This window comes from Anneissia japonica, unplaced genomic scaffold, assembly GCF_011630105.1.
Source record: "Anneissia japonica isolate Jap-2015-1 unplaced genomic scaffold, ASM1163010v1 scaffold287748_len1686314_cov196, whole genome shotgun sequence".
In the NCBI taxonomy this organism is placed as follows: Eukaryota; Metazoa; Echinodermata; class Crinoidea; order Comatulida; family Comatulidae; genus Anneissia; species Anneissia japonica.
Window position 1 is genome coordinate 799,410 of NW_022727190.1, and position 5,828 is coordinate 805,237.

Here is a 5,828-nt window from a genome sequence, read left to right on the forward strand (position 1 = left end):
GATTCACATCGGATCCAAACCGATTTTTGGGCTGAGTTTCCGATGCGCTGAACGCCGGCGCCCATCTTACACACTAATCCGATTTTCTGATCGATTCATTAAGTTTTCCGCGCCACCACGCCAATACGCAATTCAGCACAATGACGCTCTGCGAGTTATGGATTATTCTCCTACCTTTATATTTACCCTACCTAAAGTACTTAATGGCGTTAAAAATAGCGTATTTTGATAAAAATTGATTTAACACATTTGATGCCACACCCCTTTACCTATTTGACTTTTTAGTTAAGAACATCTTAAAATAGGCACCTCTAGATCATCGCAAATGGCACTCTCACACTTTTTTTGCAATTTAATTTTGCTTTATGCAATTCTGAATTATGCTACGTTTTCATGAAATTATGCTTAACATTAAAGCTACATGCTACGGGTCTAAATTATGGCAAGGATAATCATGCTACGCATCGCCACTATGGCACACGTACTGGCAAATGCCAGCGTAGGCAAAACAAACTTCTCTACCCTGCATTGAGGTGGTGGCGCTATACAATAATTGTCATTTTGTCAACACATCCTTAAAGCTGATTCTGAAAGCTAAAAATAAAGGCTGCTAACTTTTTTTTATACAGTATTTGTTTATTTACATTTTTGTAAACTTTGAATGATACAGACAGATAATTATTAAATAAAAAGTTGATTGACACTTGAATTTCATGTTGATTTTTAATGTTGCCTGTAGCCTATGACAGTGTGCTGGTGATTATTGTTAATTGCAGTACAGGGCTCAGACTTAACCGAAGAAAGTAATGTGGGCGTGGTCGAGCTTCGATTAAAAGGTTTTGAAAGTGGTCCAGGGGCGAAGCCCCCGAAAAATCTTAACAGTTTAGGGGTGTGGCATCCCCCCCCCCCTCCGCTGGTGCCACCCCTTTTTAAGGGAATGTCATGTTATTCAAAACAACGGCGTTGCAGTAGAGGTGCTACCGTACCTGTCCCAAATCTATTTTGCAATCATGAGGAAGCTGACACAAGGATGATACTGCCCAGTGTGTGGGCAGCAAAGTCAAACAGTCGCATTGTGTTTCCGTTCCTTGGCACGTACTGGCCAAGGACATTTATTTCAACTTTTATATAAGGCCTTCGGCCCAAATAAAATATAATTGCTATTTACAGAGGGAATGATCACTTCTACGTTTAAATGAGTGATAAAGAAATTTACAACAACTTATTGTATTGATATCAGTAGTGGACATTAATTGAGTAAACTTAACTTTGGATGGATTAACAATAAAATACTTGAATATATAATGTTTACGAATATCAGTGTAACAAGGGCAAATTAAAGTAAAATGGTACTCATCTTCAACTAAACTTAATGTACAATGTTTGCATAATCTATCTTTTTTATCAAATTTTTACCATCTACTAGTTTTAATTTCTAATTCAAGGACTCCTAAACGCAACTTAGTGAGAATACGTCTATAATTAAAATTTTGTATATGCATTAGGTATAGTTCGATTGTAAAATTATATTTAAATGTCACATAATACTGAAGTCTGGAAAATAAATGAATTTGTTCATGAAAATTTTGACGTTCAATATCAGTTAGACGAGTAGTTATTTCAGATATAAAAGTAACATTGTTCTCAACATATTGTTCAATACCAATTTATACCAAAATCAATTGAACGTAATTTCTCCTTAATAGAGTATAACCAAGATTTATCGTTCGACTGTAATCTTCTTAACTGGAATCTATAACAACTGTAAATACAACTTTTATTATCTGCATTAATTAAACGTAACCACTGTCTCTTATACACATCTAAGTCCACTCGGTCCACCCAGTGCCACCGTTTGTTTGAAAAGTATTTTAAACCTAGAGTGAAATTTTTCAATAATTGGTATGTCATTGATTCCCCAGATCTCACTGCTATACATTAATATTGGTACTATTTTTACATAAAAAATGTTGTTCCACAAATGTTTGATAAGTTGCCAAATTATGAATTAATCGTTTTAAAGTAAATAGAGCTTTGTTTGCTTTTGTACAGTTATAACTAATTGCATTCGTCCATGTGCCATTTGAATTAAACACTACACCAAGATAATTGTAAGATTTAACTACTTGTAATAAAACATCTTTATAATACCATTTTTCTATTTTTTTAATTTCCCCCATTTTTAAGAAAGACAACATTACTTTTTTTCAATATTAACAGTAAGACCCCATTTATCCCAATAGACAGCCAATTTGTTTAAAGAAGATTGCAAACCAAAAACAGTGTCATTCATAAGAACAAGGTCGTCTGCATAAAGTAAATGGTTAATGAGAAAATCGCCAATTTGAATTTTATGTGTACGTTCCGATGTATTTAATATTTTACTTAAATCGTTAATGAATAAATTAAAAAGAAAAGAGGATAGAGGTGACCCTTGTTGAATACCAATTAAACATCTGAATTGATTACTGATAATACTTCCAACTTTTACATGGGCAGAAAGTTTGTCATACATTGAAATAATAATGTTAAGTATATTTTGTTTTAAACATTCTTTCTTAAATTTAAATATAAGAAACTGATGATCAATTGATTCAAAGGCTCTTTTTAAATCAATAAAGGCAACATATACTCTTCCTCGTTTTTTTGATAAATATTTATGAATTATTGTGTTTAAAATAAAAACATTATCCATGGCCCGATGACCCTTCCTAAAACCTGCTTGTTCCTGATGAAATAAATTATTATCTTCTGCCCAATTATTTAATCTAATATTTATAATGTAAAGAAAAACCTTACGAAGTAGTGGAATCAATGAAATGCCCCTATAATTACTGGGATTATTTTTGTTACCCTTTTTGTAAATCGGGTAATGAGACTTGTTGCCCATTGGGTAGGATATATTCCCGTTTTAAATATCACGTTATAAAGTTTTGTAATTAAATCAATAACAAAATCTGGTGAGTGGATACAAATTTCAATGATTAATCCATCAATTCCTGGTGCCTTTCCTCTCTTTTGTAATTTAAAAGCTTGTTGTACTTCATCAACGGATATTTCTTCATTTAAATTGCTTAAGTTTCTATTAAATTCCGCTTGAAAATTTTCAGTTTGTAAATGATCATTGTTATTAATATTAACGTTTTCAAATAAAGTTTTAAAATGTTCGAAGAATAAGCTAATTGGAATTTCATTGGATAAATCATAACATTTGTTTTTTAGTTTAGACCAAAACAATCTCCCATTATCGTGATTTAAAGATTTAATAAATTCGTTTTGAGCATTTTTTTTATAAGACTTCTTTTTAGATCTAAGTAAATTTTTGTATTCTTTTTTCATTTTATTATAAAAATTAAACATGGACAAAGTACGATCTTTTCTAAATATATTAAAAATTTGTCGGACATGTCTTTTTAATAACAGGCACTCTTTATTGAACCACTTATTGTTGTTTTTAACATTCTGTTTTTTATCTGGGCCATGTTTGGAAATACCTTTACATACGTGATCAAATAAATTGCAAAATGAAGAAACAGCACTATCTATGTTACATGAATCTAAAAAAACAATAATAGTTTGTTTCAGGTCATTAATTAAGCGATGTTTCCACCTTAAATTGAAAGTACGTAAATATGCATCAGACCAATCAAAACGCTTTTGCTTATTAACAGAAACAGATGCGTGTTGATTATTATTCTGCGGTGTGATATCAAATAAAATTTGAAAAACAATAGGCATATGATCTGATTTAATTCGATCATCAACATAAGCATCAATAACATTTTAAAATTCTCATATAGAGTCATAATATAATCAACCACGCTTCTGCCTTGATGACTAATAAAAGTAAAATGCTTATATGATTGGAATTTATCTGCCATTTATAATTCTTAATCCTGACTCTTTACACAAGTCTAGTAATTCTCTACCATAGGCATTAATAGTCAAACCATCACTAATTCTAGGTTCTATAAGATCATCTTCGATATATAATTCGTTATCCCAATTATCGGGACAAGTGTCGTTACGAATGAAATCATCTGCACAACCGGTTCTACCATTAAAATCCCCTACTATGAAAATATTATCACCATATATATTTTTATAAACATAAAATTCATTTGATAGAATATTGTAGATATTGTTAGTTGAGTAATGCGAACGCTCTGGTGGTCTATAAACAATAGCTATGATGATATGTCTTTTATTGCCCATGTATATATTTAATCAAATAATCTTGTCAGACTGACTAGGAAGCTCATGCACTTTTAAAAATGATTTAATATATGCAATAATGCCACCTGTCATTCTTCCGCCCACATTATTTTTTTTATGACTGATTTTGCTAAAGTTATTGTAACCCTTCAAATAAAGATCTTCTGTATATTTTGACCAAGTCTCAGTTAAACATATTATATCAAAATTACTTAAGTATTCAATAAATTCATTATCACACATTTTATTTAATAAGACATTTATATTCCAAGACATAATACGCAATGTTCTGTTGTCTTCTTGTTTGTCATTATTGTGATCATTTGTAGCTTGTTTTGAGCCTTGGCCATTTTCCTATTTCTTCTTGAATATTACATAATTTTCTTTTTCAATGTCATACGTTATTATGTCATCATCTATTACTGCTTTATCAAAGAGTAGTCTACGTTTTCCTGTCTGTTGTTCTTCTTTAATACGCTTAATAAGGTGTTTTCTTATAATCCTGACTCTATACGAAAAGTCTTCTCCTATTCCTATGTTATTAATTCCATCACTGGCATTCGGTTGACTCCTTTCTTTTTTATTTCTTTAGCTTTCTTTAACACCCTTTCTTTCTGTTTAAATTGATCGAATTTTACTATTATAGGCCTTGGCTTTAGTTGTGTTTTTAATCTAAGTGCACGCTCTATCTTTATCTCTTCACTGATTCCCATTTTCTTTATGTGTGTTTTGACATGTTTTTGCCAATAGGCCAGACACAGATTTGTTTTGAAATTTTGACATTCTATGTCTAATTACTGTAATAAGAATGATAAAATTTACCTGACCGCTTTCAAAGTGGGAAAACGTTGAATTTTGAAGAACTTAAAAGTTTTTAAAAGACACCGTAGAAGTCAGGAAAACTCATTTCCTGTTTGGAAACATTCTGACCCCCCCCCCCAAAAAAAATTGAACCCAGATCCGCCCCTGTGTTTTGCTTTATTATCAATTGTCTCACAGAAGTCAGTGCCAGTAGGTATCACTATGTTACGTTAAGAAAGTTTGAAACAGAGCCTAGTTTTTTAATTACAGGTATTTATTTATTTATTTATTTATTTATTTATTATTATTATTATTATTATTATTATTATTATCATCATCATCATCATCATCGTCATCATCAATGGCAATGTTGTACAGTAATTTTTAAATAATTAGAATATTTATTTGTACAAGAAAAAAAAAATTATTTAGAATGATAATGTGTACAAAATTGAAATACTTAAAATTGAGGAAAAAAATCCTTAAAATTGAAAAAAAAAAAATTGAATACCAAGACATGTTTCGAACCCACGGCCTTAAGTTCTTTAGAACACATCCTTAGCCGAAGATCGCGAGTTTAAATCGTGCCTCGGTGTTAATTTTCCTTTTTTAATGAACATGAATGAGAACATTTTGACAAAAGAAAAAAATAAATACGTGGTTCAAACTTGCTTAAATTGAACTCACGACCTTAAGTACTTTAGAACACATCCTTAAACCACCACGTCATTTATGCGACCTGCACTATTAGTGTTAAATGACAGTATTATACAGTCCTTGCTGAAACCCCTGTTTTGTTTCGTAGGTGTTGG